The sequence below is a fragment of the Silurus meridionalis genome, chromosome 12, assembly GCF_014805685.1.
Source record: "Silurus meridionalis isolate SWU-2019-XX chromosome 12, ASM1480568v1, whole genome shotgun sequence".
In the NCBI taxonomy this organism is placed as follows: domain Eukaryota; kingdom Metazoa; phylum Chordata; class Actinopteri; order Siluriformes; family Siluridae; genus Silurus; species Silurus meridionalis.
In genome coordinates this window covers 183150-209703 of record NC_060895.1, presented here as the reverse complement: position 1 = coordinate 209703, position 26554 = coordinate 183150, and the positions used below count along the sequence as shown (strand labels likewise).

Below are 26554 nucleotides of genomic sequence, written 5' to 3'. Positions count from 1 at the left end.
CTTTACTGAGAAGCATTATATCCTAAAGCCCTGTGATAGAAATAGCAAAAGAGCCACAAGTTGTTGCAAATCGGTGACAAAGACACAACCTTGCGACGAGGGCGGACTCGAACCCACGCGTGCAAAGCACAATGGATTAGCAGTCCATCGCCTAACCTCTCGGCCACCTCGTCCGATAAAGAGAACTGACGGCACTGCTGAAGAAACGAGGTACATTTTGCTTTTTTGTCTTAGTTGGGCTCTTGAGCCCACCGGAGGCACGTAAGTGGACAGTGAGAAAGAAGGAGCCACAATCCCTAGGAAACCTTTGATGACCAAAAGTCGCAATTCACACAACCTTTAAAATACTCCTGGCAGCCGTGGGTAAACCCAGCACCTCAGTCTACTTGGCCAAGCTACCTGTCGCCCAAGGACCCCTTTGGCCCGTGAAAGAGCACAATGCCTACACCAGACCTATTGTCACTCCTGCTTGCTGGATCTTTGTGCCTTGCAAACGAGAAAAACACTTTGGAATGCCAGGCACGCGATGTTCACTTGTGTTGTCGTTTGTACAGGATCTGATTCCTCGAATGGTACAAAAGTGTGCAAATGTGTGGTTAAATCTGTGTGTAAATAAAGTGCAAAAGGAAAAAAATGAAACGTCCTTTCTGTTAGTATCCTCAGATTCCTTTTATTTCCTTTCCTACAGTGGCATGTTATCTTGATAATTCAATTAGAGGTGGACCATTGTCTCCCAAGGTGTGAAGAGCATTATTCGCCATAAACCGTGACACTTTCTCATGTACAGCCATTGTGAAAGAAAAAGTGTCACATAAAAGCAAATCAGTGTATGGCTTTACACTGTACACTGGTCTGCATAATCCAGTCCTTTAATGCTTTCTAAAAAATAAGCTTAGTATGTGTCATTTGGACCTTTTGAATATACAAAAAAAATCCTACCATTTTATTTCATATTGGTCGGACAATTTTGCAGATTAAGAAAAAGCTCTACAAGGAAATTGTGATCAAGGATTCCATCATGGCAATCTGAACACATAATGCCATGAAGGTATCAAATGTTTGCGTGCAATATCTTCCTATATGCACATTTTTAGCTGGCCTAAGAACACTTAGGCCAGAGTCATTTTTAATCATACATTCAATAAATGTCACAATTTTATATGAGCCACCTTTCATTGGGAATAAGTGTAAAATGTAGTGTTTAAATGTGATTAGCAGAGAGGTGAACATCGATTAAGATCACAGATAAGGATGAGTATCGCTTCAAAATGAAGAAAAGTAAAACCTATTTTAAAATCCTTTCACTTCAAGATCTGCATGTGCTCAGAACATGCTTAAAGAGAAGAAATACTGGAACACAGCTCTTTAACACTGCAGCAGCACGTTTTGAAGTCAACCCCGTAGATAATTAAAACGGCAACAACATACATCCATGACTTTTGTGCGTTAGTTTTTCGGCCTACACATGGTCACCAAAACAAATGTCTAGGTTTCATTTAAAATTACTGGCTTGAACACTTGTTTTGTTATCATGATGGCTGAGCATCGTCTCTGATTGAATCCTTTACATTGTAATTCAAATTCAATTGAAACTTCATCTGATATTGACAAGAACCCCACTGGGTTTCCCAGCACCGTTTGGAAGCTAGAAAAATAGATCCGAGCCACTCTTTGCCACAAGATGCGAGTCCCGTCTTGGTTAATAAGATCCTTTTCTGACAGTTAATCTGTTGCTTCGTTGCGCCTCATGTGGCGCTACATTAGGGAAAAGAATTACACTTTGAATTCCAAAAGAAGCAGAACATACAATCAACACTAGCACCGAAATAACTAGTCTTCTGGACTGCACTGGAGAATGCGGCATCGATCCCGCTACCTCTCGCATGCTAAGCGAGCGCTCTACCATTTGAGCTAATTCCCCTCCAACACAGCGCTTCACATACAGGTCTGTGGAATTGAAACACGGTGTAAGACCAGGGGTAGGTGATCTTTGTAGCTTCTGAAAAATTATACTACTTAAACTCATCCCTATGTGCACTGGAAAAGTAGTCTCACTCTTCAGATGCATATTTCACAAATGACTAGATGATATCTGTGGCTTCTCTCAGTTAAAGCTACCCTGTCTCACCAATCGGGGTCCATGCACTACTTCATCTTTCTAAGAGGCTTGAGTCACCAAGAATTGTTTGTGTTACTGATTGGGTAGAAGTGGTCAATTAAAGTGGATATGTTAAATTCTGCATAGTTAGGAGAGGTCTTTATGGATAATACTGAAATGTTGAGCCCCATTAAAACATATAGGAATTGCTGACCTTCGGGGCTTGCAGCCATTAATGCCTGCTAAGATCCTTGGACTAATTCCATAGAAAAGGTCTGTAATCTGCATGATGGGAGTTTGACCCATAAGAATTTCATGTGGAAATGCTTTCTTCAACGCTTCCATTTGTGTCATTTCACCACAGCTACATTGTCTCCTTGGTTTAGAAGAGTGTTTTGTACTCTGCATGGTGAGTGGGATTTATAACTCCCATGTGTAAAAATGTGACTAGGAGACCTACTAGTTCCTGAACTGTTAATGATACTCAAACCTACAGCAATCCATCCAAGCAACACTGGCGAACCTGTCGCTTGTCGGACGAGTGCCTATGGAGGAGGCTACTTGTCGTGTTGGCGGTTAGCTCAGTTGGTTAGAGCGTGGTGCTAATAACGCCAAGGTCGCGGGTTCGATCCCCGTACAGGCCATTCTGGTGTGATTATGCTTAATAAGATCCTTTTCTGACAGTTGCTTTGTTGCGCCTCATGTGGCGCTACATTAGGGAAAAGAATTACACTTTGAATTCCAAAAGAAGCAGAACATACAATCAACACTAGCACCGAAATAACTAGTCTTCTGGACTGCACTGGAGAATGCGGGCATCGATCCCGCTACCTCTCGCATGCTAAGCGAGCGCTCTACCATTTGAGCTAATTCCCCTCCAACACAGCGCTTCACATACAGGTCTGTGGAATTGAAACACGGTGTAAGACCAGGGTAGGTGATCTTCGTTGCTTCTGAAAAATTATACTACTTAAACTCATCCCTATGTGCACTGGACAAGTAGTCTCACTCTTCAGATCCATATTTCACAAATGACTAGATGATATCTGTGGCTTCTCTCAGTTTAAGCTACCCTGTCTCACCAATTGGGGTCCATGCACTACTTCATCTTTCTAAGAGGCTTGAGACACCTCAGTTGCTTTGTTGCGCCTCATGTGGCGCTACATTAGGAAAAGAATTACACTTTGAATTCCAAAAGAAGCAGAACTTACAATCAACACTAGCACCGAAATAACTAGTCTTCAGGACTGCACTGGAGAATGCAGGAATCGATCCGCTACCTCTCGCATGCTAAGCGGCGCTCTACCATTTGAGCTAATTCCTCCAACACAGCGCTTCACATACAGGTCTGTGGAATTGAAACACGTGTAAGACCAGGGTAGGTGATCTTTGTAGCTTCTGAAAAATTATACTACGTAAACTCATCCCTATGTGCACTGGACAAGTAGTCTCACTCTTCAGATCCATATTTCACAAATGACTAGATGATATCTGTGGCTTCTCTCAGTTTAAGCTACCCTGTCTCACCAATTGGGGTCCATGCACTACTTCATCTTTCTAAGAGGCTTGAGACACCTCAGTTGCTTTGTTGCGCCTAATTTGCCGCTACATTAGGGAAAAGAATTACACTTTGAATTCCAAAAGAAGCAGAACTTACAATCAACACTAGCACCAAAATAGCTAGTCTTCAGGACTGCACTGGAGAATGCGGGCATCGATCCGCTACCTCTCGCATGCTAAGCGGCGCTCTACCATTTGAGCTAATTCCAGTGCAACACAGCTGTTCACATACAGGTCTGTGGAATTGAAACACGTGTAAGACCAGGGTAGGTGATCTTCGTTGCTTCTGAAAAAATTATACTACTTAAACTCATCCCTAGGTGCACTACATGATGTACTGATGTAGTGCAAAAGTTTTCTAAACTTTTTTAGTATTAGTAGTATGACAAGCTGCATTTTATTGTCTTTTTGTTTCATGAAGTAAAAAGTCAGGCTGATAAGGAACAACGGCTTATCTAATATAAGTAATAACATGAGCTGACTTAGTTAGTGGGTGTTCCCCAATGTTAAATACAACTCTATCCAGATAAAAAAGGATAAAAATATTGTAAGCATTGTAATCAAATTGCTGTAGGATAAGTGGATTAAAATCCATGGGGACATAATAACCTTGAGCGGAAATAGTAATTTTGCTTGCCACAATCTCTTCAACTAAAAAAAATAACTAGCCTTGTTGGAGTAGATAACAGCACATACTTTTTAAGGAAAGGTCAAATGTTTGAATGTCCACCATATACAAGGTGAAAATGTACAATATGCAATAGGGGTAAAATTTACGGTTTGGGGAAGTACAGTTAGGGGAAGAAACACAAGACAAAATTGCTTGTTGTTTTTTAATTAAAGTAGTTTTTTTTATTAACATTTGTGTTCATCAACATTTAAACAATATATAATAATATTTTAGAATAGGAATAGGGGTAAGAATGTTGTGCTCGCATGTGATTAGCAGAGAGGTGGACATAGATTGAGATCACATATAAGGATGAGTTTCACTTCAGAGTGGGGAAAAGTAAAAACCTATTTCCAAATCCTATTACTTCACTATCTGCATGTGATGAGTACATGGGTGAAAAGGACAAATGCTGGATTCGAATGACCTGCCAACTTTGTGCACCAAACAGAAAGATTGCCATTGGTTTCCTTTTGATGCAGGCAAGCACCAGTTGACTCATTGGTGTATGTGCATGGGTCATGGAAAACTTTCCATAATCAAGGCTGGGAGGATAAGGTGACGGACCTAATATCTGTTGGGGTCTCCCTGCACCATGTTAAAATCATGCCTACTACATTTCTGATCTTAGTGGTGTCTTTCACAAATTCCCCACAGATTGTTCCGCCAGAACACAGCGCTTTAACACTGCAGCAGAACTATTTAAAGTCATCCGCATAGATAATTAAACCGCGAACGAAATACGTCTTCTACATTTGTGTGTTCAACATATGACCTAGACAATGGTCACCAAGGCAAGAGGCTTCACGCCCTGGCTGTCAGGATGGCCGAGCGGTCTAAGGCGCTGCGTTCAGGTCGCAGTCTCCTCTGGAGGCGTGGGTTCGAATCCCACTTCTGACAGATGTCTACCTAGTTGGTCACAATGAGCTGAGCCCATGGAGGGGAGACTTGTTGAGTTGATACTGGAAAAACATGAGAGAAAACTATTTAACATGCTGACTCTGTTCGAATTCTACTGTTTGCTTGGATAATGCTCAAGTCTGCTTGTTTGATATTGAAAAATTTTGCCAAAATCTCGACGGATCTAGGCTTTGGACCGCTGATCAACATCTGCAGAATTAACGGAAGGAGATCTACTGTATTTGACCAAAATTATAAAGTGGCAGCGGTGGGATTCGAACCCACGCCTCCAAAGAGACTGGAGCCTTAATCCAGCGCCTTAGACCGCTCGCCACGCTACCAGTAGCGAGAACGGGAGATGAGACGGCCAGCTTGTGGAGGAGATGCTGTCGCAGCCGGCCATAACGTCAGCGGCAAGCACGAAACACGCTTTACAAAAGACTTTTGCTCGAGAACAAAGTGATACAAAAACACACAACAGGCTGTGCAGAATTGGTGGTCCATTGCATTGCCCTCTGATTGTCAACAATCATCCACATATAATAACAGGATTTAGACGCAAGTTTTTTGCCACTGTCATTTTGCCACAGCTGCAACGATCCATCGTGAAACAGACAACCTTTGCAAAATAGACAGCAACAAAAACAGCTTCGGAAATTCCTCTAAAGGTAACGGCACACTTGCGTCTTCTGCCAATGGTAAATTTTGGTTTGTTGTCTAAGTTGGCCTCTTGAGGCCACTGAAGGCATGTACGTGGACAGCAAGAAAGACGGGGGCCACAATCCCTAGGGAAGCCTTTGAGGCAAGAAGTCACAATGCTTACGCAAATCTCTCAGCTTCAGAAATTCCTCTAAACAGTCAAGTATGGCTTTACTGAGAAGCATTATATCCTAAAGCCCTGTGATAGAAATAGCAAAAGAGCCACAAGTTGTTGCAAATCGGTGACAAAGACACAACCTTGCGACGAGGGCGGGACTCGAACCCACGCGTGCAAAGCACAATGGATTAGCAGTCCATCGCCTAACCTCTCGGCCACCTCGTCCGATAAAGAGAACTGACGGCACTGCTGAAGAAACGAGGTACATTTTGCTTTTTTGTCTTAGTTGGGCTCTTGAGCCCACCGGAGGCACGTAAGTGGACAGTGAGAAAGAAGGGGAGCCACAATCCCTAGGAAACCTTTGATGACCAAAAGTCGCAATTCACACAACCTTTAAAATACTCCTGGCAGCCGTGGGTAAACCCAGCACCTCAGTCTACTTGGCCAAGCTACCTGTCGCCCAAGGACCCCTTTGGCCCGTGAAAGAGCACAATGCCTACACCAGACCTATTGTCACTCCTGCTTGCTGGATCTTTGTGCCTTGCAAACGAGAAAAACACTTTGGAATGCCAGGCACGCGATGTTCACTTGTGTTGTCGTTTGTACAGGATCTGATTCCTCGAATGGTACAAAAGTGTGCAAATGTGTGGTTAAATCTGTGTGTAAATAAAGTGCAAAAGGAAAAAAATGAAACGTCCTTTCTGTTAGTATCCTCAGATTCCTTTTATTTCCTTTCCTACAGTGGCATGTTATCTTGATAATTCAATTAGGAGGTGGACCATTGTCTCCCAAGGTGTGAAGAGCATTATTCGCCATAAACCGTGACACTTTCTCATGTACAGCCATTGTGAAAGAAAAAGTGTCACATAAAAGCAAATCAGTGTATGGCTTTACACTGTACACTGGTCTGCATAATCCAGTCCTTTAATGCTTTCTAAAAAATAAGCTTAGTATGTGTCATTTGGACCTTTTGAATATACAAAAAAAATCCTACCATTTTATTTCATATTGGTCGGACAATTTTGCAGATTAAGAAAAAGCTCTACAAGGAAATTGTGATCAAGGATTCCATCATGGCAATCTGAACACATAATGCCATGAAGGTATCAAATGTTTGCGTGCAATATCTTCCTATATGCACATTTTTAGCTGGCCTAAGAACACTTAGGCCAGAGTCATTTTTAATCATACATTCAATAAATGTCACAATTTTATATGAGCCACCTTTCATTGGGAATAAGTGTAAAATGTAGTGTTTAAATGTGATTAGCAGAGAGGTGAACATCGATTAAGATCACAGATAAGGATGAGTATCGCTCAAAATGAAGAAAAGTAAAACCTATTTTAAAATCCTTTCACTTCAAGATCTGCATGTGCTCAGAACATGCTTAAAGAGAAGAAATACTGGAACACAGCTCTTTAACACTGCAGCAGCACGTTTTGAAGTCAACCCCGTAGATAATTAAAAGGCAACAACATACATCCATGACTTTTGTGCGTTAGTTTTTCGGCCTACACATGGTCACCAAAACAAATGTCTAGGTTTCATTTAAAATTACTGGCTTGAACACTTGTTTTGTTATCATGATGGCTGAGCATCGTCTCTGATTGAATCCTTTACATTGTAATTCAAATTCAATTGAAACTTCATCTGATATTGACAAGAACCCCACTGGGTTTCCCAGCACCGTTTGGAAGCTAGAAGAGTAGATCCGAGCCACTCTTTGCCACAAGATGCGAGTCCCGTCTTGGTTAATAAGATCCTTTTCTGACAGTTAATCTGTTGCTTCGTTGCGCCTCATGTGGCGCTACATTAGGGAAAAGAATTACACTTTGAATTCCAAAAGAAGCAGAACATACAATCAACACTAGCACCGAAATAACTAGTCTTCTGGACTGCACTGGAGAATGCGGCATCGATCCGCTACCTCTCGCATGCTAAGCGGCGCTCTACCATTTGAGCTAATTCCCCTCCAACACAGCGCTTCACATACAGGTCTGTGGAATTGAAACACGGTGTAAGACCAGGGGTAGGTGATCTTTGTAGCTTCTGAAAAATTATACTACTTAAACTCATCCCTATGTGCACTGGAAAAGTAGTCTCACTCTTCAGATGCATATTTCACAAATGACTAGATGATATCTGTGGCTTCTCTCAGTTAAAGCTACCCTGTCTCACCAATCGGGGTCCATGCACTACTTCATCTTTCTAAGAGGCTTGAGTCACCAAGAATTGTTTGTGTTACTGATTGGGTAGAAGTGGTCAATTAAAGTGGATATGTTAAATTCTGCATAGTTAGGAGAGGTCTTTATGGATAATACTGAAATGTTGAGCCCCATTAAAACATATAGGAATTGCTGACCTTCGGGGCTTGCAGCCATTAATGCCTGCTAAGATCCTTGGACTAATTCCATAGAAAAGGTCTGTAATCTGCATGATGGGAGTTTGACCCATAAGAATTTCATGTGGAAATGCTTTCTTCAACGCTTCCATTTGTGTCATTTCACCACAGCTACATTGTCTCCTTGGTTTAGAAGAGTGTTTTGTACTCTGCATGGTGAGTGGGATTTATAACTCCCATGTGTAAAAATGTGACTAGGAGACCTACTAGTTCCTGAACTGTTAATGATACTCAAACCTACAGCAATCCATCCAAGCAACACTGGCGAACCTGTCGCTTGTCGGACGAGTGCCTATGGAGGAGGCTACTTGTCGTGTTGGCCGGTTAGCTCAGTTGGTTAGAGCGTGGTGCTAATAACGCCAAGGTCGCGGGTTCGATCCCCGTACGGGCCATTGTGGTTTTGATTATGCTTATAAGATCCTTTTCTGACAGTTAATCTGTTGCTTTGTTGCGCCTCATGTGGCGCTACATTAGGGAAAAGAATTACACTTTGAATTCCAAAAGAAGCAGAACATACAATCAACACTAGCACCGAAATAACTAGTCTTCTGGACTTCACTGGAGAATGCAGGAATCGATCCCGCTACCTCTTCTATGCTAAGCAAGCACTCTACCATTTGAGCTAATTTCCCTGCAACACAGCTGTTCACATACAGGTCTGTGGAATTGAAACACGGTGTAAGACCAGGAGTAGTTGATCTTTGTAGCTTCTGAAAAATTATACTACGTAAACTCATCCCTATGTGCACTGGAAAAGTAGTCTCACTCTTCAGATGCATATTTCACAAATGACTAGATGATATCTGTGGCTTCTCTCAGTTAAAGCTACCCTGTCTCACCAATTGGGGTCCATGCACTACTTCATCTTTCTAAGAGGCTTGAGACACCAAGAATTGTTTGTGTTACTGATTGGGTAGAAGTGGTCAATTAAGGTGGATATGTTAGATTTTGCATAGTTAGGAGAGGTCTTTATGGATAATACTGAAATGTTGAGCCCCATTAAAACATATAGGAATTGCTGACCTTCGGGGCTTGCAGCCATTAATGCCTGCTAAGATCCTTGGACTAATTCCATAGAAAAGGTCTGTAATCTGCATGATGGGAGTTTGACCCATAAGAATTTCATGTGGAAATGCTTTCTTCAACGCTTCCATTTGTGTCATTTCACCACAGCTACATTGTCTCCTTGGTTTAGAAGAGTGTTTTGTACTCTGCATGGTGAGTGGGATTTATAACTCCCATGTGTAAAAATGTGACTAGGAGACCTACTAGTTCCTGAACTGTTAATGATACTCAAACCTACAGCAATCCATCCAAGCAACACTGGCGAACCTGTCGCTTGTCGGACGAGTGCCTATGGAGGAGGCTACTTGTCGTGTTGGCCGGTTAGCTCAGTTGGTTAGAGCGTGGTGCTAATAACGCCAAGGTCGCGGGTTCGATCCCCGTACAGGCCATTCTGGTGTGATTATGCTTAATAAGATCCTTTTCTGACAGTTGCTTTGTTGCGCCTCATGTGGCGCTACATTAGGGAAAAGAATTACACTTTGAATTCCAAAAGAAGCAGAACATACAATCAACACTAGCACCAAAATAGCTAGTCTTCAGGACTGCACTGGAGAATGCGGGCATCGATCCGCTACCTCTTCTATGCTAAGCAAGCGCTCTACCATTTGAGCTAATTTCCCTGCAACACAGCTGTTCACATACAGGTCTGTGGAATTGAAACACGGTGTAAGACCAGGGGTAGGTGATCTTTGTAGCTTCTGAAAAATTATACTACTTAAACTCATCCCTATGTGCACTGGAAAAGTAGTCTCACTCTTCAGATGCATATTTCACAAATGACTAGATGATATCTGTGGCTTCTCTCAGTTAAAGCTACCCTGTCTCACCAATTGGGGTCCATGCACTACTTCATCTTTCTAAGAGGCTTGAGTCACCAAGAATTGTTTGTGTTACTGATTGGGTAGAAGTGGTCAATTAAAGTGGATATGTTAAATTCTGCATAGTTAGGAGAGGTCTTTATGGATAATACTGAAATGTTGAGCCCCATTAAAACATATAGGAATTGCTGACCTTCGGGGCTTGCAGCCATTAATGCCTGCTAAGATCCTTGGACTAATTCCATAGAAAAGGTCTGTAATCTGCATGATGGGAGTTTGACCCATAAGAATTTCATGTGGAAATGCTTTCTTCAACGCTTCCATTTGTGTCATTTCACCACAGCTACATTGTCTCCTTGGTTTAGAAGAGTGTTTTGTACTCTGCATGGTGAGTGGGATTTATAACTCCCATGTGTAAAAATGTGACTAGGAGACCTACTAGTTCCTGAACTGTTAATGATACTCAAACCTACAGCAATCCATCCAAGCAACACTGGCGAACCTGTCGCTTGTCGGACGAGTGCCTATGGAGGAGGCTACTTGTCGTGTTGGCCGGTTAGCTCAGTTGGTTAGACTGGTGCTAACTTTGTGCTTGATAGAGATTGTGGTTTTGATTATGCTTATAAGATCCTTTTCTGACAGTTAATCTGTTGCTTTGTTGCGCCTCATGTGGCGCTACATTAGGGAAAAGAATTACACTTTGAATTCCAAAAGAAGCAGAACATACAATCAACACTAGCACCAAAATAGCTAGTCTTCAGGACTGCACTGGAGAATGCGGGCATCGATCCCGCTACCTCTCGCATGCTAAGCGAGCGCTCTACCATTTGAGCTAATTCCCCTGCAACACAGCTGTTCACATACAGGTCTGTGGAATTGAAACACGGTGTAAGACCAGGAGTAGTTGATCTTTGTAGCTTCTGAAAAATTATACTACGTAAACTCATCCCTATGTGCACTGGACAAGTAGTCTCACTCTTCAGATCCATATTTCACAAATGACTAGATGATATCTGTGGCTTCTCTCAGTTTAAGCTACCCTGTCTCACCAATTGGGGTCCATGCACTACTTCATCTTTCTAAGAGGCTTGAGACAACTCAGTTGCTTTGTTGCGCCTCATGTGGCGCTACATTAGGAAAAGAATTACACTTTGAATTCCAAAAGAAGCAGAACTTACAATCAACACTAGCACCGAAATAACTAGTCTTCTGGACTGCACTGGAGAATGCGGGCATCGATCCCGCTACCTCTCGCATGCTAAGCGAGCGCTCTACCATTTGAGCTAATTCCCCTCCAACACAGCTGTTCACATACAGGTCTGTGGAATTGAAACACGTGTAAGACCAGGGTAGGTGATCTTTGTAGCTTCTGAAAAATTATACTACTTAAACTCATCCCTATGTGCACTGGAAAAGTAGTCTCACTCTTCAGATGCATATTTCACAAATGACTAGATGATATCTGTGGCTTCTCTCAGTTAAAGCTACCCTGTCTCACCAATCGGGGTCCATGCACTACTTCATCTTTCTAAGAGGCTTGAGTCACCAAGAATTGTTTGTGTTACTGATTGGGTAGAAGTGGTCAATTAAAGTGGATATGTTAAATTCTGCATAGTTAGGAGAGGTCTTTATGGATAATACTGAAATGTTGAGCCCCATTAAAACATATAGGAATTGCTGACCTTCGGGGCTTGCAGCCATTAATGCCTGCTAAGATCCTTGGACTAATTCCATAGAAAAGGTCTGTAATCTGCATGATGGGAGTTTGACCCATAAGAATTTCATGTGGAAATGCTTTCTTCAACGCTTCCATTTGTGTCATTTCACCACAGCTACATTGTCTCCTTGGTTTAGAAGAGTGTTTTGTACTCTGCATGGTGAGTGGGATTTATAACTCCCATGTGTAAAAATGTGACTAGGAGACCTACTAGTTCCTGAACTGTTAATGATACTCAAACCTACAGCAATCCATCCAAGCAACACTGGCGAACCTGTCGCTTGTCGGACGAGTGCCTATGGAGGAGGCTACTTGTCGTGTTGGCCGGTTAGCTCAGTTGGTTAGAGCGTGGTGCTAATAACGCCAAGGTCGCGGGTTCGATCACGGGCCATTGTGGTTTTGATTATGCTTATAAGATCCTTTTCTGACAGTTAATCTGTTGCTTTGTTGCGCCTCATGTGGCGCTACATTAGGGAAAAGAATTACACTTTGAATTCCAAAAGAAGCAGAACTTACAATCAACACTAGCACCAAAATAGCTAGTCTTCAGGACTGCACTGGAGAATGCGGGCATCGATCCCGCTACCTCTCGCATGCTAAGCGAGCGCTCTACCATTTGAGCTAATTCCCCTCCAACACAGCGCTTCACATACAGGTCTGTGGAATTGAAACACGGTGTAAGACCAGGGGTAGGTGATCTTTGTAGCTTCTGAAAAATTATACTACTTAAACTCATCCCTATGTGCACTGGAAAAGTAGTCTCACTCTTCAGATCCATATTTCACAAATGACTAGATGATATCTGTGGCTTCTCTCAGTTAAAGCTACCCTGTCTCACCAATTGGGGTCCATGCACTACTTCATCTTTCTAAGAGGCTTGAGTCACCAAGAATTGTTTGTGTTACTGATTGGGTAGAAGTGGTCAATTAAAGTGGATATGTTAAATTCTGCATAGTTAGGAGAGGTCTTTATGGATAATACTGAAATGTTGAGCCCCATTAAAACATATAGGAATTGCTGACTGGGCTTGCAGCCATTAATGCCTGCTAAGATCCTTGGACTAATTCCATAGAAAAGGTCTGTAATCTGCATGATGGGAGTTTGACCCATAAGAATTTCATGTGGAAATGCTTTCTTCAACGCTTCCATTTGTGTCATTTCACCACAGCTACATTGTCTCCTTGGTTTAGAAGAGTGTTTTGTACTCTGCATGGTGAGTGGGATTTATAACTCCCATGTGTAAAAATGTGACTAGGAGACCTACTAGTTCCTGAACTGTTAATGATACTCAAACCTACAGCAATCCATCCAAGCAACACTGGCGAACCTGTCGCTTGTCGGACGAGTGCCTATGGAGGAGGCTACTTGTCGTGTTGGCCGGTTAGCTCAGTTGGTTAGAGCGTGGTGCTAATAACGCCAAGGTCGCGGGTTCGATCACGGGCCATTGTGGTTTTGATTATGCTTATAAGATCCTTTTCTGACAGTTAATCTGTTGCTTTGTTGCGCCTCATGTGGCGCTACATTAGGGAAAAGAATTACACTTTGAATTCCAAAAGAAGCAGAACATACAATCAACACTAACACTGACAAAGCTAGTCTTCAGGACTGCACTGGAGAATGCGGGCATCGATCCGCTACCTCTCGCATGCTAAGCGAGCGCTCTACCATTTGAGCTAATTCCAGTGCAACACAGCTGTTCACATACAGGTCTGTGGAATTGAAACACGGTGTAAGACCAGGGTAGGTGATCTTTGTAGCTTCTGAAAAATTATACTACTTAAACTCATCCCTATGTGCACTGGACAAGTAGTCTCACTCTTCAGATGCATATTTCACAATTGACTAGATGATATCTGTGGCTTCTATCAGTTAAAGCTACCCTATCTCACCAATTGGGGTCCATGCACTACTTCATCATTCTAAGAGGCTTGAGTCACCAAGAATTGTTTGTGTTACTGATTGGGTAGAAGTGGTCAATTAAAGTGGATATGTTAAATTCTGCATAGTTAGGAGAGGTCTTTATGGATAATACTGAAATGTTGAGCCCCATTAAAACATATAGGAATTGCTGACCTTCGGGGCTTGCAGCCATTAATGCCTGCTAAGATCCTTGGACTAATTCCATAGAAAAGGTCTGTAATCTGCATGATGGGAGTTTGACCCATAAGACTTTCATGTGAAAATGCTTTCTTCAACGCTTCCATTTGTGTCATTTCACCACAGCTACATTGTCTCCTTGGTTTAGAAGAGTGTTTTGTACTCTGCATGGTGAGTGGGATTTATAACTCCCATGTGTAAAAATGTGACTAGGAGACCTACTAGTTCCTGAACTGTTAATGATACTCAAACCTACAGCAATCCATCCAAGCAACACTGGCGAACCTGTCGCTTGTCGGACGAGTGCCTATGGAGGAGGCTACTTGTCGTGTTGGCCGGTTAGCTCAGTTGGTTAGAGCGTGGTGCTAATAACGCCAAGGTCGCGGGTTCGATCACGGGCCATTGTGGTTTTGATTATGCTTATAAGATCCTTTTCTGACAGTTAATCTGTTGCTTTGTTGCGCCTCATGTGGCGCTACATTAGGGAAAAGAATTACACTTTGAATTCCAAAAGAAGCAGAACATACAATCAACACTAGCACCGAAATAACTAGTCTTCTGGACTGCACTGGAGAATGCGGGCATCGATCCCGCTACCTCTCGCATGCTAAGCGAGCGCTCTACCATTTGAGCTAATGCCAGTGCAGCACAGCTGTTCACATACAGGTCTGTGGAATTGAAACACGGTGTAAGACCAGGGGTAGGTGATCTTTGTAGCTTCTGAAAAATTATACTACTTAAACTCATCCCTATGTGCACTGGAAAAGTAGTCTCACTCTTCAGATCCATATTTCACAAATGACTAGATGATATCTGTGGCTTCTCTCAGTTAAAGCTACCCTGTCTCACCAATTGGGGTCCATGCACTACTTCATCTTTCTAAGAGGCTTGAGTCACCAAGAATTGTTTGTGTTACTGATTGGGTAGAAGTGGTCAATTAAAGTGGATATGTTAAATTCTGCATAGTTAGGAGAGGTCTTTATGGATAATACTGAAATGTTGAGCCCCATTAAAACATATAGGAATTGCTGACCTTCGGGGCTTGCAGCCATTAATGCCTGCTAAGATCCTTGGACTAATTCCATAGAAAAGGTCTGTAATCTGCATGATGGGAGTTTGACCCATAAGAATTTCATGTGGAAATGCTTTCTTCAACGCTTCCATTTGTGTCATTTCACCACAGCTACATTGTCTCCTTGGTTTAGAAGAGTGTTTTGTACTCTGCATGGTGAGTGGGATTTATAACTCCCATGTGTAAAAATGTGACTAGGAGACCTACTAGTTCCTGAACTGTTAATGATACTCAAACCTACAGCAATCCATCCAAGCAACACTGGCGAACCTGTCGCTTGTCGGACGAGTGCCTATGGAGGAGGCTACTTGTCGTGTTGGCCGGTTAGCTCAGTTGGTTAGAGCGTGGTGCTAATAACGCCAAGGTCGCGGGTTCGATCCCCGTACAGGCCATTGTGGTTTTGATTATGCTTATAAGATCCTTTTCTGACAGTTAATCTGTTGCTTCGTTGCGCCTCATGTGGCGCTACATTAGGGAAAAGAATTACACTTTGAATTCCAAAAGAAGCAGAACTTACAATCAACACTAGCACCGAAATAACTAGTCTTCTGGACTGCACTGGAGAATGCGGGCATCGATCCCGCTACCTCTCGCATGCTAAGCGAGCGCTCTACCATTTGAGCTAATTCCAGTGCAACACAGCTGTTCACATACAGGTCTGTGGAATTGAAACACGGTGTAAGACCAGGGTAGGTGATCTTTGTAGCTTCTGAAAAATTATACTACTTAAACTCATCCCTATGTGCACTGGAAAAGTAGTCTCACTCTTCAGATGCATATTTCACAAATGACTAGATGATATCTGTGGCTTCTCTCAGTTAAAGCTACCCTGTCTCACCAATCGGGGTCCATGCACTACTTCATCTTTCTAAGAGGCTTGAGACACCTCAGTTGCTTTGTTGCGCCTCATGTGGCGCTACATTAGGAAAAGAATTACACTTTGAATTCCAAAAGAAGCAGAACTTACAATCAACACTAGCACCGAAATAACTAGTCTTCTGGACTTCACTGGAGAATGCGGGCATCGATCCGCTACCTCTCGCATGCTAAGCGAGCGCTCTACCATTTGAGCTAATTCCAGTGCAACACAGCTGTTCACATACAGGTCTGTGGAATTGAAACACGGTGTAAGACCAGGGTAGGTGATCTTTGTAGCTTCTGAAAAATTATACTACTTAAACTCATCCCTATGTGCACTGGAAAAGTAGTCTCACTCTTCAGATCCATATTTCACAAATGACTAGATGATATCTGTGGCTTCTCTCAGTTAAAGCTACCCTGTCTCACCAATCGGGGTCCATGCACTACTTCATCTTTCTAAGAGGCTTGAGACACCTCAGTTGCTTTGTTGCGCCTCATGTGGCGCTACATTAGGAAAAGAATTACACTTTGAATTCCAAAAGAAGCAGAACATACAAACAACACTAGCACCGAAATAACTAGTCTTCTGGACTGCACTGGAGAATGCGGGCATCGATCCGCTACCTCTCGCATGCTAAGCGAGCGCTCTACCATTTGAGCTAATTCCAGTGCAACACAGCTGTTCACATACAGGTCTGTGGAATTGAAACACGGTGTAAGACCAGGGGTAGGTGATCTTTGTAGCTTCTGAAAAATTATACTACTTAAACTCATCCCTATGTGCACTGGACAAGTAGTCTCACTCTTCAGATCCATATTTCACAAATGACTAGATGATATCTGTGGCTTCTCTCAGTTAAAGCTACCCTGTCTCACCAATTGGGGTCCATGCACTACTTCATCTTTCTAAGAGGCTTGAGTCACCAAGAATTGTTTGTGTTACTGATTGGGTAGAAGTGGTCAATTAAAGTGGATATGTTAAATTCTGCATAGTTAGGAGAGGTCTTTATGGATAATACTGAAATGTTGAGCCCCATTAAAACATATAGGAATTGCTGACCTTCGGGGCTTGCAGCCATTAATGCCTGCTAAGATCCTTGGACTAATTCCATAGAAAAGGTCTGTAATCTGCATGATGGGAGTTTGACCCATAAGAATTTCATGTGGAAATGCTTTCTTCAACGCTTCCATTTGTGTCATTTCACCACAGCTACATTGTCTCCTTGGTTTAGAAGAGTGTTTTGTACTCTGCATGGTGAGTGGGATTTATAACTCCCATGTGTAAAAATGTGACTAGGAGACCTACTAGTTCCTGAACTGTTAATGATACTCAAACCTACAGCAATCCATCCAAGCAACACTGGCGAACCTGTCGCTTGTCGGACGAGTGCCTATGGAGGAGGCTACTTGTCGTGTTGGCCGGTTAGCTCAGTTGGTTAGAGCGTGGTGCTAATAACGCCAAGGTCGCGGGTTCGATCCCCGTACAGGCCATTGTGGTTTTGATTATGCTTATAAGATCCTTTTCTGACAGTTAATCTGTTGCTTCGTTGCGCCTCATGTGGCCACTGAAGGCATGTACGTGGACAGCAAGAAAGACGGGGCCACAATCCCTAGGGAAGCCTTTGGAGGCAAGAAGTCACAATGCTTACGCAAATCTCTCAGCTTCAGAAATTCCTCTAAACAGTCAAGTATGGCTTTACTGAGAAGCATTATATCCTAAAGCCCTGTGATAGAAATAGCAAAAGAGCCACAAGTTGTTGCAAATCGGTGACAAAGACACAACCTTGCCACAATGGATTAGCAGTCCATCGCCTAACCTCTCGCCACCTCGTCCGATAAAGAGAACTGACGGCACTGCTGAAGAAACGAGGTACATTTTGCTTTTTTGTCTTAGTTGGGCTCTTGAGCCCACCGGAGGCACGTAAGTGGACAGTGAGAAAGAAGGGGAGCCACAATCCCTAGGGAAGCCTTTGGAGGCAAGAAGTCACAATGCTTACGCAAATCTCTCAGCTTCAGAAATTCCTCTAAACAGTCAAGTATGGCTTTACTGAGAAGCATTATATCCTAAAGCCCTGTGATAGAAATAGCAAAAGAGCCACAAGTTGTTGCAAATCGGTGACAAAGACACAACCTTGCCACAATGGATTAGCAGTCCATCGCCTAACCTCTCGCCACCTCGTCCGATAAAGAGAACTGACGGCACTGCTGAAGAAACGAGGTACATTTTGCTTTTTGTCTTAGTTGGGCTCTTGAGCCCACCGGAGGCACGTAAGTGGACAGTGAGAAAGAAGGGGAGCCACAATCCCTAGGGAAGCCTTTGGAGGCAAGAAGTCACAATGCTTACGCAAATCTCTCAGCTTCAGAAATTCCTCTAAACAGTCAAGTATGGCTTTACTGAGAAGCATTATATCCTAAAGCCCTGTGATAGAAATAGCAAAAGAGCCACAAGTTGTTGCAAATCGGTGACAAAGACACAACCTTGCCACAATGGATTAGCAGTCCATCGCCTAACCTCTCGCCACCTCGTCCGATAAAGAGAACTGACGGCACTGCTGAAGAAACGAGGTACATTTTGCTTTTTTGTCTTAGTTGGGCTCTTGAGCCCACCGGAGGCACGTAAGTGGACAGTGAGAAAGAAGGGGAGCCACAATCCCTAGGGAAGCCTTTGGAGGCAAGAAGTCACAATGCTTACGCAAATCTCTCAGCTTCAGAAATTCCTCTAAACAGTCAAGTATGGCTTTACTGAGAAGCATTATATCCTAAAGCCCTGTGATAGAAATAGCAAAAGAGCCACAAGTTGTTGCAAATCGGTGACAAAGACACAACCTTGCCACAATGGATTAGCAGTCCATCGCCTAACCTCTCGCCACCTCGTCCGATAAAGAGAACTGACGGCACTGCTGAAGAAACGAGGTACATTTTGCTTTTTGTCTTAGTTGGGCTCTTGAGCCCACCGGAGGCACGTAAGTGGACAGTGAGAAAGAAGGGGAGCCACAATCCCTAGGGAAGCCTTTGGAGGCAAGAAGTCACAATGCTTACGCAAATCTCTCAGCTTCAGAAATTCCTCTAAACAGTCAAGTATGGCTTTACTGAGAAGCATTATATCCTAAAGCCCTGTGATAGAAATAGCAAAAGAGCCACAAGTTGTTGCAAATCGGTGACAAAGACACAACCTTGCCACAATGGATTAGCAGTCCATCGCCTAACCTCTCGCCACCTCGTCCGATAAAGAGAACTGACGGCACTGCTGAAGAAACGAGGTACATTTTGCTTTTTGTCTTAGTTGGGCTCTTGAGCCCACCGGAGGCACGTAAGTGGACAGTGAGAAAGAAGGGGAGCCACAATCCCTAGGGAAGCCTTTGGAGGCAAGAAGTCACAATGCTTACGCAAATCTCTCAGCTTCAGAAATTCCTCTAAACAGTCAAGTATGGCTTTACTGAGAAGCATTATATCCTAAAGCCCTGTGATAGAAATAGCAAAAGAGCCACAAGTTGTTGCAAATCGGTGACAAAGACACAACCTTGCGACGAGGGCGGGACTCGAACCCACGCCTCCAAAGAGACTGGAGCCTTAATCCAGCGCCTTAGACCGCTCGGCCACGCTACCAGTAGCGAGAACGGGAGATGAGACGGCCAGCTTGTGGAGGAGATGCTGTCGCAGCCGGCCATAACGTCAGCGGCAAGCACGAAACACGCTTTACAAAAGACTTTTGCTCGAGAACAAAGTGATACAAAAACACACAACAGGCTGTGCAGAATTGGTGGTCCATTGCATTGCCCTCTGATTGTCAACAATCATCCACATATAATAACAGGATTTAGACGCAAGTTTTTTTTGCCACTGTCATTTTGCCACAGCTGCAACGATCCATCGTGGAAACAGACAACCTTTGCAAAATAGACAGCAACAAAAACAGCTTCGGAAATTCCTCTAAACAGTCAAGTATGGCTTTACTGAGAAGCATTATATCCTAAAGCCCTGTGATAGAAATAGCAAAAGAGCCACAAGTTGTTGCAAATCGGTGACAAAGACACAACCTTGCGACGAGGGCGGACTCGAACCCACGCTGCAAAGCACAATGGATTAGCAGTCCATCGCCTAACCTCTCGGCCACCTCGTCCGATAAAGAGAACTGACGGCACTGCTGAAGAAACGAGGTACATTTTGCTTTTTTGTCTTAGTTGGGCTCTTGAGCCCACCGGAGGCACGTAAGTGGACAGTGAGAAAGAAGGGGAGCCACAATCCCTAGGGAAGCCTTTGGAGGCAAGAAGTCACAATGCTTACGCAAATCTCTCAGCTTCAGAAATTCCTCTAAACAGTCAAGTATGGCTTTACTGAGAAGCATTATATCCTAAAGCCCTGTGATAGAAATAGCAAAAGAGCCACAAGTTGTTGCAAATCGGTGACAAAGACACAACCTTGCGACGAGGGCGGACTCGAACCCACGCTGCAAAGCACAATGGATTAGCAGTCCATCGCCTAACCTCTCGGCCACCTCGTCCGATAAAGAGAACTGACGGCACTGCTGAAGAAACGAGGTACATTTTGCTTTTTTGTCTTAGTTGGGCTCTTGAGCCCACCGGAGGCACGTAAGTGGACAGTGAGAAAGAAGGGGAGCCACAATCCCTAGGGAAGCCTTTGGAGGCAAGAAGTCACAATGCTTACGCAAATCTCTCAGCTTCAGAAATTCCTCTAAACAGTCAAGTATGGCTTTACTGAGAAGCATTATATCCTAAAGCCCTGTGATAGAAATAGCAAAAGAGCCACAAGTTGTTGCAAATCGGTGACAAAGACACAACCTTGCGACGAGGGCGGACTCGAACCCACGCTGCAAAGCACAATGGATTAGCAGTCCATCGCCTAACCTCTCGGCCACCTCGTCCGATAAAGAGAACTGACGGCACTGCTGAAGAAACGAGGTACATTTTGCTTTTTTGTCTTAGTTGGGCTCTTGAGCCCACCGGAGGCACGTAAGTGGACAGTGAGAAAGAAGGGGAGCCACAATCCCTAGGGAAGCCTTTGGAGGCAAGAAGTCACAATGCTTACGCAAATCTCTCAGCTTCAGAAATTCCTCTAAACAGTCAAGTATGGCTTTACTGAGAAGCATTATATCCTAAAGCCCTGTGATAGAAATAGCAAAAGAGCCACAAGTTGTTGCAAATCGGTGACAAAGACACAACCTTGCGACGAGGGCGGACTCACCAAGAATTGTTTGTGTTACTGATTGGGTAGAAGTGGTCAATTAAAGTGGATATGTTAAATTCTGCATAGTTAGGAGAGGTCTTTATGGATAATACTGAAATGTTGAGCCCCATTAAAACATATAGGAATTGCTGACCTTCAGGGCTTCCAGCCATTAATGCCTGCTAAGATCCTTGGACTAATTCCATAGAAAAGGTCTGTAATCTGCATGATGGGAGTTTGACCCATAAGAATTTCATGTGGAAATGCTTTCTTCAACGCTTCCATTTGTGTCATTTCACCACAGCTACATTGTCTCCTTGGTTTAGAAGAGTGTTTTGTACTCTGCATGGTGAGTGGGATTTATAACTCCCATGTGTAAAAATGTGACTAGGAGACCTACTAGTTCCTGAACTGTTAATGATACTCAAACCTACAGCAATCCATCCAAGCAACACTGGCGAACCTGTCGCTTGTCGGACGAGTGCCTATGGAGGAGGCTACTTGTCGTGTTGGCGGTTAGCTCAGTTGGTTAGAGCGTGGTGCTAATAACGCCAAGGTCGCGGGTTCGATCCCGTACGGGCCATTGTGGTTTTGATTATGCTTATAAGATCCTTTTCTGACAGTTAATCTGTTGCTTTGTTGCGCCTCATGTGGCGCTACATTAGGGAAAAGAATTACACTTTGAATTCCAAAAGAAGCAGAACATACAATCAACACTAGCACCGAAATAACTAGTCTTCTGGACTGCACTGGAGAATGCGGGCATCGATCCCGCTACCTCTCGCATGCTAAGCGAGCGCTCTACCATTTGAGCTAATTCCAGTGCAACACAGCTGTTCACATACAGGTCTGTGGAATTGAAACACGGTGTAAGACCAGGGTAGGTGATCTTTGTAGCTTCTGAAAAATTATACTACTTAAACTCATCCCTATGTGCACTGGAAAAGTAGTCTCACTCTTCAGATGCATATTTCACAAATGACTAGATGATATCTGTGGCTTCTCTCAGTTTAAGCTACCCTGTCTCACCAATTGGGGTCCATGCACTACTTCATCTTTCTAAGAGGCTTGAGACACCTCAGTTGCTTTGTTGCGCCTCATGTGGCGCTACATTAGGAAAAGAATTACACTTTGAATTCCAAAAGAAGCAGAACATACAATCAACACTAGCACCGAAATAACTAGTCTTCTGGACTGCACTGGAGAATGCGGGCATCGATCCCGCTACCTCTCGCATGCTAAGCGAGCGCTCTACCATTTGAGCTAATTCCCCTCCAACACAGCTGTTCACATACAGGTCTGTGGAATTGAAACACGGTGTAAGACCAGGGGTAGGTGATCTTTGTAGCTTCTGAAAAATTATACTACTTAAACTCATCCCTATGTGCACTGGAAAAGTAGTCTCACTCTTCAGATGCATATTTCACAAATGACTAGATGATATCTGTGGCTTCTCTCAGTTTAAGCTACCCTGTCTCACCAATTGGGGTCCATGCACTACTTCATCTTTCTAAGAGGCTTGAGACACCTCAGTTGCTTTGTTGCGCCTAATTTGCCGCTACATTAGGGAAAAGAATTACACTTTGAATTCCAAAAGAAGCAGAACTTACAATCAACACTAGCACCAAAATAGCTAGTCTTCAGGACTGCACTGGAGAATGCGGGCATCGATCCGCTACCTCTCGCATGCTAAGCGAGCGCTCTACCATTTGAGCTAATTCCAGTGCAACACAGCTGTTCACATACAGGTCTGTGGAATTGAAACACGGTGTAAGACCAGGGGTAGGTGATCTTCGTTGCTTCTGAAAAAATTATACTACTTAAACTCATCCCTAGGTGCACTACATGATGTACTGATGTAGTGCAAAAGTTTTCTAAACTTTTTTAGTATTAGTAGTATGACAAGCTGCATTTTATTGTCTTTTTGTTTCATGAAGTAAAAAGTCAGGCTGATAAGGGAACAACGGCTTATCTAATATAAGTAATAACATGAGCTGACTTAGTTAGTGGGTGTTCCCCAATGTTAAATACAACTCTATCCAGATAAAAAAGGATAAAAATATTGTAAGCATTGTAATCAAATTGCTGTAGGATAAGTGGATTAAAATCCATGGGGACATAATAACCTTGAGCGGAAATAGTAATTTTGCTTGCCACAATCTCTTCAACTAAAAAAAATAACTAGCCTTGTTGGAGTAGATAACAGCACATACTTTTTAAGGAAAGGTCAAATGTTTGAATGTCCACCATATACAAGGTGAAAATGTACAATATGCAATAGGGGTAAAAATTTACGGTTTGGGGGAAGTACAGTTAGGGGGAAGAAACACAAGACAAAATTGCTTGTTGTTTTTAATTAAAGTAGTTTTTTATTAACATTTGTGTTCATCAACATTTAAACAATATATAATAATATTTTAGAATAGGGAATAGGGGTAAGAATGTTGTGCTCGCATGTGATTAGCAGAGAGGTGGACATAGATTGAGATCACATATAAGGATGAGTTTCACTTCAGAGTGGGGAAAAGTAAAAACCTATTTCCAAATCCTATTACTTCACTATCTGCATGTGATGAGTACATGGGTGAAAAGGACAAATGCTGGATTCGAATGACCTGCCAACTTTGTGCACCAAACAGAAAGATTGCCATTGGTTTCCTTTTGATGCAGGCAAGCACCAGTTGACTCATTGGTGTATGTGCATGGGTCATGGAAAACTTTCCATAATCAAGGCTGGGAGGATAAGGTGACGGACCTAATATCTGTTGGGGTCTCCCTGCACCATGTTAAAATCATGCCTACTACATTTGTGATCTTAGTGGTGTCTTTCACAAATTCCCCACAGATTGTTCCGCCAGAACACAGCGCTTTAACACTGCAGCAGAACTATTTAAAGTCATCCGCATAGATAATTAAACCGCGAACGAAATACGTCTTCTACATTTGTGTGTTCAACATATGACCTAGACAATGGTCACCAAGGCAAGAGGCTTCACGCCCTGGCTGTCAGGATGGCCGAGCGGTCTAAGGCGCTGCGTTCAGGTCGCAGTCTCCTCTGGAGGCGTGGGTTCGAATCCCACTTCTGACAGATGTCTACCTAGTTGGTCACAATGAACTGAGCCCATGGAGGGGAGACTTGTTGAGTTGATACTGGAAAAACATGAGAGAAAACTATTTAACATGCTGACTCTGTTCGAATTCTACTGTTTGCTTGGATAATGCTCAAGTCTGCTTGTTTGATATTGAAAAATTTTGCCAAAATCTCGACGGATCTAGGCTTTGGACCCGCTGATCAACATCTGCAGAATTAACGGAAGGAGATCTACTGTATTTGACCAAAATTATAAAGTGGCAGCGGTGGGATTCGAACCCACGCCTCCAAAGAGACTGGAGCCTTAATCCAGCGCCTTAGACCGCTCGGCCACGCTACCAGTAGCGAGAACGGGAGATGAGACGGCCAGCTTGTGGAGGAGATGCTGTCGCAGCCGGCCATAACGTCAGCGGCAAGCACGAAACACGCTTTACAAAAGACTTTTGCTCGAGAACAAAGTGATACAAAAACACACAACAGGCTGTGCAGAATTGGTGGTCCATTGCATTGCCCTCTGATTGTCAACAATCATCCACATATAATAACAGGATTTAGACGCAAGTTTTTTTTGCCACTGTCATTTTGCCACAGCTGCAACGATCCATCGTGAAACAGACAACCTTTGCAAAATAGACAGCAACAAAAACAGCTTCGGAAATTCCTCTAAAGGTAACGGCACACTTGCGTCTTCTGCCAATGGTAAATTTTGGTTTGTTGTCTAAGTTGGCCTCTTGAGGCCACTGAAGGCATGTACGTGGACAGCAAGAAAGACGGGGGCCACAATCCCTAGGGAAGCCTTTGGAGGCAAGAAGTCACAATGCTTACGCAAATCTCTCAGCTTCAGAAATTCCTCTAAACAGTCAAGTATGGCTTTACTGAGAAGCATTATATCCTAAAGCCCTGTGATAGAAATAGCAAAAGAGCCACAAGTTGTTGCAAATCGGTGACAAAGACACAACCTTGCGACGAGGGCGGGACTCGAACCCACGCGTGCAAAGCACAATGGATTAGCAGTCCATCGCCCTAACCTCTCGGCCACCTCGTCCGATAAAGAGAACTGACGGCACTGCTGAAGAAACGAGGTACATTTTGCTTTTTTGTCTTAGTTGGGCTCTTGAGCCCACCGGAGGCACGTAAGTGGACAGTGAGAAAGAAGGGGAGCCACAATCCCTAGGAAACCTTTGATGACCAAAAGTCGCAATTCACACAACCTTTAAAATACTCCCTGGCAGCCGTGGGTAAACCCAGCACCTCAGTCTACTTGGCCAAGCTACCTGTCGCCCAAGGACCCCTTTGGCCCGTGAAAGAGCACAATGCCTACACCAGACCTATTGTCACTCCTGCTTGCTGGATCTTTGTGCCTTGCAAACGAGCGGATTGTAAGAAGCAGAAAAACACTTTGGAATGCCAGGCACGCGATGTTCACTTGTGTTGTCGTTTGTACAGGATCTGATTCCTCGAATGGTACAAAAGTGTGCAAATGTGTGGTTAAATCTGTGTGTAAATAAAGTGCAAAAGGAAAAAAAAATGAAACGTCCTTTCTGTTAGTATCCTCAGATTCCTTTTATTTCCTTTCCTACAGTGGCATGTTATCTTGATAATTCAATTAGGAGGTGGACCATTGTCTCCCAAGGTGTGAAGAGCATTATTCGCCATAAACCGTGACACTTTCTCATGTACAGCCATTGTGAAAGAAAAAGTGTCACATAAAAGCAAATCAGTGTATGGCTTTACACTGTACACTGGTCTGCATAATCCAGTCCTTTAATGCTTTCTAAAAAATAAGCTTAGTATGTGTCATTTGGACCTTTTGAATATACAAAAAAAAAAATCCTACCATTTTATTTCATATTGGTCGGACAATTTTGCAGATTAAGAAAAAGCTCTACAAGGAAATTGTGATCAAGGATTCCATCATGGCAATCTGAACACATAATGCCATGAAGGTATCAAATGTTTGCGTGCAATATCTTCCTATATGCACATTTTTAGCTGGCCTAAGAACACTTAGGCCAGAGTCATTTTTAATCATACATTCAATAAATGTCACAATTTTATATGAGCCACCTTTCATTGGGAATAAGTGTAAAATGTAGTGTTTAAATGTGATTAGCAGAGAGGTGAACATCGATTAAGATCACAGATAAGGATGAGTATCGCTTCAAAATGAAGAAAAGTAAAACCTATTTTAAAATCCTTTCA

At 43.2% G+C, this 26554-nt stretch overlaps 22 non-coding genes across 22 annotated transcripts; 8 read left to right on the top strand and 14 right to left on the bottom strand.

The window, feature by feature from the left end:
- Positions 1 to 93: 93 nt before the first annotated feature.
- Positions 94 to 173, bottom strand: trnas-gcu. Its single transcript has one exon. It is a non-coding gene; the product is annotated as a tRNA-Ser (tRNA).
- Positions 174 to 2669: 2496 nt separating this feature from the next.
- Positions 2670 to 2742, top strand: trnai-aau. Its single transcript has one exon. It is a non-coding gene; the product is annotated as a tRNA-Ile (tRNA).
- Positions 2743 to 2901: 159 nt separating this feature from the next.
- Positions 2902 to 2974, bottom strand: trnaa-agc. The gene has a single exon. It is a non-coding gene; the product is annotated as a tRNA-Ala (tRNA).
- A 2171-nt stretch (positions 2975 to 5145) lies between these two features.
- Positions 5146 to 5228, top strand: trnal-cag. Its single transcript has one exon. It is a non-coding gene; the product is annotated as a tRNA-Leu (tRNA).
- Positions 5229 to 5488: 260 nt separating this feature from the next.
- On the bottom strand, positions 5489 to 5569 carry trnal-aag. The gene has a single exon. It is a non-coding gene; the product is annotated as a tRNA-Leu (tRNA).
- Positions 5570 to 6189: 620 nt separating this feature from the next.
- On the bottom strand, positions 6190 to 6270 carry trnas-gcu. Its single transcript has one exon. It is a non-coding gene; the product is annotated as a tRNA-Ser (tRNA).
- A 2495-nt stretch (positions 6271 to 8765) lies between these two features.
- trnai-aau lies at positions 8766 to 8839 on the top strand. The gene has a single exon. It is a non-coding gene; the product is annotated as a tRNA-Ile (tRNA).
- A 988-nt stretch (positions 8840 to 9827) lies between these two features.
- Positions 9828 to 9901, top strand: trnai-aau. Its single transcript has one exon. It is a non-coding gene; the product is annotated as a tRNA-Ile (tRNA).
- Positions 9902 to 11099: 1198 nt separating this feature from the next.
- On the bottom strand, positions 11100 to 11172 carry trnaa-agc. The gene has a single exon. It is a non-coding gene; the product is annotated as a tRNA-Ala (tRNA).
- A 378-nt stretch (positions 11173 to 11550) lies between these two features.
- On the bottom strand, positions 11551 to 11623 carry trnaa-agc. The gene has a single exon. It is a non-coding gene; the product is annotated as a tRNA-Ala (tRNA).
- A 982-nt stretch (positions 11624 to 12605) lies between these two features.
- On the bottom strand, positions 12606 to 12678 carry trnaa-agc. The gene has a single exon. It is a non-coding gene; the product is annotated as a tRNA-Ala (tRNA).
- Positions 12679 to 15534: 2856 nt separating this feature from the next.
- Positions 15535 to 15608, top strand: trnai-aau. Its single transcript has one exon. It is a non-coding gene; the product is annotated as a tRNA-Ile (tRNA).
- Positions 15609 to 17494: 1886 nt separating this feature from the next.
- On the top strand, positions 17495 to 17568 carry trnai-aau. The gene has a single exon. It is a non-coding gene; the product is annotated as a tRNA-Ile (tRNA).
- A 2033-nt stretch (positions 17569 to 19601) lies between these two features.
- Positions 19602 to 19683, bottom strand: trnal-aag. Its single transcript has one exon. It is a non-coding gene; the product is annotated as a tRNA-Leu (tRNA).
- A 435-nt stretch (positions 19684 to 20118) lies between these two features.
- Positions 20119 to 20197, bottom strand: trnas-gcu. Its single transcript has one exon. It is a non-coding gene; the product is annotated as a tRNA-Ser (tRNA).
- Positions 20198 to 20499: 302 nt separating this feature from the next.
- On the bottom strand, positions 20500 to 20578 carry trnas-gcu. The gene has a single exon. It is a non-coding gene; the product is annotated as a tRNA-Ser (tRNA).
- A 302-nt stretch (positions 20579 to 20880) lies between these two features.
- On the bottom strand, positions 20881 to 20959 carry trnas-gcu. Its single transcript has one exon. It is a non-coding gene; the product is annotated as a tRNA-Ser (tRNA).
- Positions 20960 to 21772: 813 nt separating this feature from the next.
- trnai-aau lies at positions 21773 to 21844 on the top strand. Its single transcript has one exon. It is a non-coding gene; the product is annotated as a tRNA-Ile (tRNA).
- Positions 21845 to 22461: 617 nt separating this feature from the next.
- trnaa-agc lies at positions 22462 to 22534 on the bottom strand. The gene has a single exon. It is a non-coding gene; the product is annotated as a tRNA-Ala (tRNA).
- Positions 22535 to 24266: 1732 nt separating this feature from the next.
- Positions 24267 to 24349, top strand: trnal-cag. Its single transcript has one exon. It is a non-coding gene; the product is annotated as a tRNA-Leu (tRNA).
- Positions 24350 to 24610: 261 nt separating this feature from the next.
- On the bottom strand, positions 24611 to 24692 carry trnal-aag. Its single transcript has one exon. It is a non-coding gene; the product is annotated as a tRNA-Leu (tRNA).
- Positions 24693 to 25315: 623 nt separating this feature from the next.
- Positions 25316 to 25397, bottom strand: trnas-gcu. Its single transcript has one exon. It is a non-coding gene; the product is annotated as a tRNA-Ser (tRNA).
- Between the last annotated feature and the right edge of the window lie 1157 nt (positions 25398 to 26554).